The sequence below is a fragment of the Puma concolor genome, chromosome A3 (genome assembly GCF_028749965.1).
Source record: "Puma concolor isolate L17-30 chromosome A3, mPumCon1.1.hap2, whole genome shotgun sequence".
Classification (NCBI taxonomy): Eukaryota; Metazoa; Chordata; class Mammalia; order Carnivora; family Felidae; genus Puma; species Puma concolor.
The window spans coordinates 61,989,981-61,998,048 of record NC_141669.1 but is presented as its reverse complement, the minus strand read 5'-3'; positions in this window follow the sequence as shown (position 1 = coordinate 61,998,048).

Sequence of the window (8,068 nt, the reverse complement as noted above, 5' to 3'; positions counted from 1 at the left end):
AATATCAGATTTACATTTATATAAAAATAAAAACCTAAAAGGTTATAAATACAAGACCACAAATCTAGGTTTTGGGAGATCTATTTGCTAGTCTGGTTACCACTATGAACTTTCTGCAAGATTTAGCTCACAGTATTTTTCAGTTTCCTCACTAATAACATGGGGCATAGCTGCTACATCTGTCTCACGTGAGAGTACTCCTTAAAAAATGTAAAGCAGGGGCGCCTCGGTGGCTCAGTCAGTTAAGCATCCAATTTTGGCTCAGGTTATGATCTCCCAGTTTGTGGGTTTGAGTCCCACGTTGGGCTCTGTGCTGACTCAAAGCCTGGAGCCTGCTTTGGATTCTCTCTCTCTCTCTCTCTCTCTCTCTCTCTCTCTCTCTGCCCCTACCCTGCTCACACTCTATCTCTCGCTCTCAAAAATAAATAAACATTTTAAAAAATGTAAAGCAAAATTAAAAGTACAATGTTACAGCAAGTGTATGTTTTGTAAATTTTTCTGTGTATATTGAAACTTTTTACATTCTGTAAAAATGTCACAAAGGATTTATATCCATCTAGAATTTCAGAATCACATATACTTAATTAAAAATCAAAATTTGCGGGGCCCCTGGGTGCCTCAGTCGGTTAAGCGTCCGACTTCAGCTCAGGTCACGATCTCGCGGTCCGTGAGTTCGAGCCCCGCGTCAGGCTCTGGGCTGATGGCTCAGAGCCTGGAGCCTGCTTCCGATTCTGTGTCTCCCTCTCTCTCTGCCCCTCCCCCGTTCATTCTCTGTCTCAAAAATAAACAAACTTAAAAAAAATTATTAAAAAAAAAATCAAAATTTGCTTGCACTTATAACTTTGCCTAAAATGCAATTTAAAATTATTTTGCTGAATACTAGAACTGCCTAACTTAGAAAAACACATTGGAATATTTAGTCAACACAAGAAGTTTTGTTTTTTCAGCATTGCCTTGACATGTTCTTTCGTATTAGTTTTTTATTGAGCTTATCTTATTTGGAAGAATGAACTGTTTCTTTTAAACTCAGCAAATGCATGAATCCTTTGGGATACTTATTATGCTTCATGAATAGTTTTTCACATTTAAAGAAATAATGTTTAACTTAAGGCTTCATGTTTCTGCTTATGTAAAATGAGTGTTTTGGTTTGTGAGGATCTCAGGTGTTCAGAATTGAGTCAGTCATTGATCATACTCTTTATTAATGACACCAATATCATTGGTCTAGAAAGGCTACACTTTTGTTCTGTTTTATTTCACCTTTATTTTCTTCCTCTCCTACCTGCTATTCCGTACTCCTTGTTCCCTACTATACTTAATGTTTATCCTTCCAAGCCATTTTCCAAATTTTGTATATATTTCCTTAAAAAACTATGTTTTTTAAAACTAATATGTGTTCTATATAAATGATATTGTGGTATGAATCTATTTTGCTTCTAACTTTCTTAAAATATTAAGTTTTATGACCTACTCATGTTACCTTATATGACGTGCTTCTGACTGGTGCATATTATTATACTGCATTCACATACCACAGCTGATCTTTTCCTCTAGCCACAGATACTTAAGCTCTCAGCTGTTTCCCCTTCTACAAACTTGTACGTGTCTTCCTATGGAACTGCCCTGTCATCTGTATGGGATATATGTCCTAGAGTAGAATGCCTCGGGTTGGGGGTATATGCATATTTAATTTCAGTTAAGTAATGCTGCATTGTTTTCAGCAATGGTTGCACCATTTTACACTTGGACCAGCAAAACATGAGGATTACATTTTATCTGCCTCTTCAGCGGCACTTGATATATTTGATTTTTTGTGAAGCTGATATATGAAACTGTGTTTTTGTTTTAATCTGCATTGTCTGATTACTAATGAGGGTAGGCATATACTTTTTTGGTTTTCTGTTCTTTGGAAAATACTATATTGTACTTATAATTTGCCCTTTTTTTCCTATTAAGTTTTTATCTTTCTTGCTGATTATATAGTACAAGAAACTTTTTATAGAGTCTAGACGTGTTATTGTCAGGTTCAGACATTGGAAATAACTTGGTCTTGTCATTTGTTAATTCTTGTGTTTGGTGTCCTTCATGGAATAGAAATCCTCAATTTTCCCAATTGTGCTTTTTAGGTCTTGTTCTTCTCAGCTTTGTAGTTTCACCATTTACATTTAGGCCTTTAGTTTAATTGGAATTTATCTTTGGATGTAGCATGTGGTATGAATCCAACTTTTTCTCCGGCTAGTCATAAAAGGGAATGGGTTAACAAAATCCCTTCTCTCTATGTATGGGGAAATTATTTTGGTTTTACCTTCTCCTTAGCACAATTTCCTTGGAAATCTATTAAGATAAATATGGAATGCCAACTACTTACCCAGCAAGATTTTTGTGTTGTACCAAAAACAAAAAAAACAACACAGGCTTTGAGAATTCTCAGAGAAAGGGAAGACTGTAACTGAGCTTGTTCCTCATTGCAGAGACTTGGAACCTACCATCAGGGATTTTTACAAGATAGTGGTTCCTGTGGCACATGAGGCTTACCTAAGGAGAATGCCCTTCTCTACATGATCTATTTACTATGGTATATCCTGCCAAGCTAAGTGACCTTTGTGCTGAGCTATATCCTTTTGGGTCTTGTGAATGTCTGCTGGGCATGCAGGGTAGGATGGTAGTCCATTTTTCTGACCATTACCAAATAATCCACACTTTCCCCCATTTCATTACATACCAAGTTCCTATAAACATGAAACTTTGAGGCTATCTTCTATTGATATATATCAATTCCTTTCTTTCCCAGTACAACACTGTCTTACTTAACGTTACTTGGTAATATGTCCTAATATATGATAGGTGAATCTATTTTGCCCTACTTTGTGAAAATTACATTAGCCATTTGTGAGTTTTTATTCGGCTTAAGTTATAGTATCAGTTTATCAAGTTCCCTTTTTTAAAAAAGCTGCTGAGATTTTGGTTGGAATTACATTGAACGTAGAGGTTAATTTAGAAAAAATTGGCATACGGTTAAATCATCCCATTCATGAACATAATTTCCCCATTTATTCAGGACATTATGTGTATGTGTGCTTGTTGGGTTTTTGTTTGTTGTTTTGGCTGTTCCTAGGGATTTTATAAATTATGTTGCCATTGACAATGGTGTCCTATTATTTCTGGTACAGAGAAATGTACTGAACTGGGTATGTTGATCTTGTATTTGCAGCTTTGAAGAATGCTTATTAGTTCTAATATTGATTCTCTTGGATTGTCTATGTAAATGAAATAATGACAGTCTTATCTCTTCCTTTTTAGTCTTTGTGCTTAGCATTCTCTTTATTGCCCATCTGTTTTTGACAGTGGCTGTGGTAGCAGGCATTTTTATTTTTTTCTACCTCAGATTCTAAAGTTGCTCTATTAAATGTGATGTTTACTGTGAGACTTATGCTAGTCTTTTATCCAAAGAAGTTCCTTTTTATTGCTGTTTTAAATCTGAATTTGTTTAGATTGTCTTTTGACTTCTCACCTCTTAGTAATAGTAATTGATGAATAATACTGATTTTCTGATATCAAACCATTCTTGCATTCCTTCTGGGTACTATTTTTTTTCGATGAAATAATTTGTTTTACCAAAAAAAATACATTTATATATGTATGTATACATATATACATATACACATATACATATATATGTGTGTGTATGTGTGTGTGTAAGATGATTAATATAAACGTGAGGTATTAGCAGGGCACCTGGGTTGCTCAGTGGGTTAAGTGTACGACTCGATCTCAGCTCAGGTCTTGATCTCAGGGTCATGCATTCAAGCCCCACATTGGGCTCTGTGCTGGGCATGAAGCCTACTTAAAAAAAAAAAAAGTACTAGCATGCAGAAATCTAGCTGTATACAGAAGGTACTATTGTTGCTGTTTGATAAGGTGTCCCGGGAGAAGATAAGCTGAAAAGACGCACTGGATCATAGTCTGGCTTCAGTTTCTCTGAGAATTTACAAGAACCATTTCTGGAGAAATCATTGGGCAAGGTCCTGAGCAAATCTTAGGAAACCCAGGGTTATCCACAGTTAGTGTATTTTGGAAAGTACCAACTACTAGAACTGAATATCTGCCTGTAACACAGTCCAGGGGAGTGGGGTGCTTAGGCTTTTCTGCTTTTAAGTTCCCTGTGGCCATCCTTCAATCAGGAGTAGATCAATTGTGTGTTCTCAAATGATCCAGGGAACAGGACTTGAAGGAAAAGGGCAAGGACTTCATCACCATGCAGTTTAGCTAATCACATACAGCTAATAATCTGGGCCAGGCTTACCCAGGCTCTATCACATTAAAAATAAGCTGTAACATGGGGTGCCTGGGTGGCTCAGTTGGTTGAATGCCTGACTTCGGCTCTGGTCATGATCTCACTGTTTGTGAGTTCGAGCCCCACATCGGGCTCTGTCTGGGCTGGCAGCTCAGAGCCTGGAGCCTGCTTTGGAGTCTGTGTCTCCCTCTCTCTCTGCCCCATCCTTGCTTGCACTCTCTCTCTCTCAAAAATAAATAAGCATTAAAAAAAAAATTTTTTTTAATAAGCTGTAACAGAAAGCAACATTATGTTTCTCTTGAGTCATTCCACATAAGAGAACTGGTGGTTCTGTTTCGAGGTTTCCATTTTCCTACATGGTCTTTTTCCCCCCGTTGTATATCTTTGGTCCTTCATGACAAATCTTTTCCTCAGGTTTCTGCTGAATTTTGGTTGTTTGCTTATGTTTAAGAATAAGAGACCAGGGGCATCTGACTGCCTCAGTTGGTAGAGCATGCAACTCTTGATCTCAAGATCCTGAGTTCAAGCCCCACATTGGACATAGAGCTTACTAAAAAATAATAATAAGAGAATAAACAGCTAATTGAAGATCTTGAACAGGCAGGTCGGGCTGGTTTGCGAACTATGTTAAAGCTAGTTTGGAGGGCATGCGTAGGATTTGCTAATATTTACCTGAATTCAACTATCCATCCAGTCTCAGACAAAGAATGTTCAGAAAAACACCAGAAATCACCTTCACTGTAGGTAAGCAATCCAGTGAGAGTGGAGAGGGGCTGGAAAACTACATGTGTATAATTTTTTCTTATAAAATCACTAATCAGCTAACACTCCTTCCCTGAGAAGCAGTAAGAGAGGAAGGGAAGGTGGGAAAAAATAAGCACCGGAGGGTTACTCTTGAGAAATACTTCCATGTGGAAACGTGGATTAGGGAATTATGTTAGACTGAAGAGTACATTAGATTGAACTTGTATTTTTATTTTATTTTTTATTTTTAAGTAATCTCTGCACCCAAGGTGGGGCTTGAACCTATAATCCAGAGATCAAGAGTCACATGCTCCACCAACTAAGCCAGCGAGGTGCCCCTGAACTTAGATTTTAAATTTGTCTTTACATTTGCTTTTTTTTTTTTTTTTTTTTTGGTCTCTTTGCTCTTTCTAAGTGGACTATGTTTAAAATCTCCATTTGATAACTTTTCATGGTTTTATCAGTTTTTCACATATTTCCACTACCTTACTACAAGTGTTGTACTTAAAATTTCTTTTTTTATAGATCACATTTTTTTCTTCAGGTTTTTTGTTTTGTTGTTTTTTCTTTTTAATTTTTGCTGCAAAAAGCTTTATTGTTGGTCCATGGCTTGGGACAGGGCTCCAGGGTGGTTAAAAAGCTACCTGGTGGCTGCAGGGAGAGGCTCAGGCACAAGCCCTGGTCCGGGGGTTGCAGGCCAGAGAGGTCCTTCAAAGGCTGCTAGGCTTCAAAGGCTCCTAGTCGCGCTTGAGGGCCAGCCTTTAGAAGAGATACTCGCCCAGCCCAGCCTGGGGGCCATCCCGCCTACAGGGGTGAGTCAGGTGGTTGCCCATCTTCTTGATCCCCTTCTCATCTTGGTCCTCCAGGAAGTCACAGAGATGGGGGTCTGCGTGCGCAGAACCGAGGGCATGCAAAGCCAAAAGGGCCTGGTTCAAGTTCTTCTCCAGAACCGGGGCGGCTTCCTTGGTGTCCAGGGTTTCATTACACTCTTCCTGGAACAGCTTCTACCTGGTCCTGGTCCTGGAAGAGGGTACAGCTGTCTCGTTGACTTTGCATCTTCTGGGGACACTCCGCACCCTCGCACTTCTCAGCCAACACTCGGAAGTGGCCCACGCCCTCCAGAGCCCCACTGTCACAGTTGAAATAGAAGACCAGAGAGGTAGGTGTAGGAGGCCTGCAGATGCATGTTGACCAGGAGGTTGACAGCCCCCTCCACCTTGGTGAAATAATTCTGAGGAATCCGGGGAGCTCACAGTTAATGAGTAATAAAGAGCTAAGCTCAAAATAGGCTGTTGGCCAGTCCCAGAGGCAAAGGATGGCTGAGAAGATGGCTCCAAAGGTTGTGACTGGAAAAAGGGTTGGAGGGTGGTCTGGAGGCTGGTAGAAGGGGCGTCCCTGCATCCATTCCATCCAGCCACTGTTGAAGCAAGAGACAGATCCTTGGAAACCGCCAGATGCGTTGTCTCTTCAGGTTTGAAACCTATACATTTCTATTTTTATTCTTGTTGTGGTTACTTTTTAACCCCTAATTATATTTGTTTCTCTACCAGTGTTTAAAGTTATCAATATTGAAGTCTTACAACCACACAAGAATGTTGTCACACTATCATCCCCCCTGCTTTCTCCTCCAGACACTTCTCCCTACTGGTCCCCTGCCCCTATTCCTTCACCAATGTCCGTATCCCTTGAAGTTTTATTCCAGATTGTTATGGTTAGTTTTTCATATTTAATATTTGCCTAGTTGAAGAAATAACTTGTTTGAAGTTACTATTTTCCCTTCATATATATGTTTTATCCATTCACTTATATTTTTAACTATGAAACTAGTAAAATCGCATGGTTTTAGAAAATCAAATTGTGATTTAAAAAAAAAAGGAAATAAAGTAGTCCCCTACCTCACTCCAGGTTCCCAGAAGCAAACACATTTAGCTTTTCTGCTACTCTGTTTTTACCTTATTTCTAAATAATGTGCTCATCCTGTATTTCTTACAATTTTAGAGGTTGTCTCCTCCTCACCCCCCATGGAGAATTTAACTGCTTTGCACTACTATTCCACATTTTCTCTGCAGCCATTTCAGACTCAGAGATGGAAGTTTTGTGTCAAGATTGGCAAAGCAGCCACACCAGTTCTGGAGCACCCACCTGTACTGTAATTTGAGAGAGAAATAAACTTTTATTGTGTTTAAGCCACTGTATTTAGGGTGTCTTTGTTAAAGCAACTTAGTCTATACTAAAACTGATAGAGGGATGAGCTTCTGAACATAAAAGGGTTAGACTTGGTGAGGAAGGGGAAGTAGATGAAAGTTTTAGATACAATTACCCGTTCTGCATAAAAGGCCTTAGAAAGGAACATCTGTACAATGCCAAAGATTCTTCCTTGGGCAAAGGTCATTGAACCGAATGAGTTGACCTTGGGCAAGTCACTTGAACTTTCTCTAGCCTTGGAATAAAAAGATTGAAGAAGCCCATCTATCAAGGATTCTTTCTTGCTCTGTCATTCTGTAAAGGGATATTGTTCTCGAAAAGACTAGAGAGTGATGAGGAAAGCTTCAAACATTAAGTTCCTGAATTGATCATTTAGAGATGGTATAGTAGTATGTGGATCTACAGCAAGAGCAAATGTTGTGAATGGGGTCCAGGAATAGAGCTCTATTGTATCTCCGCTTGCAAACTGGTTGATTCTTAACTGACTTCATTCCTTTTTATCGAACCTTGCTAAAAGCAAAGATTGTCAGCCAATATAAACTTAGATTTTGACCTTTTCTAAACTCCTTTCCTCAGAGCTGTAGGCTTGATAATCTACCTTTCAAGTTAACACAAGTGACACTTCCCAATACACTCGGAGTCACCAGCCTTCCAGCCTGCAATATGCTTCTACCTGCCAATGCCATACATAGCTTAGATCTTTGTAATTATAGCACACCCCTTTCAGGGACCAAGTTTTCCCTTTTAGGGACTACTCTAAGCTTCTGTAACAGACCAAAAAAACAACAGTAGCTAAAGAAAGATAAATACTTTTTCTCATATAAC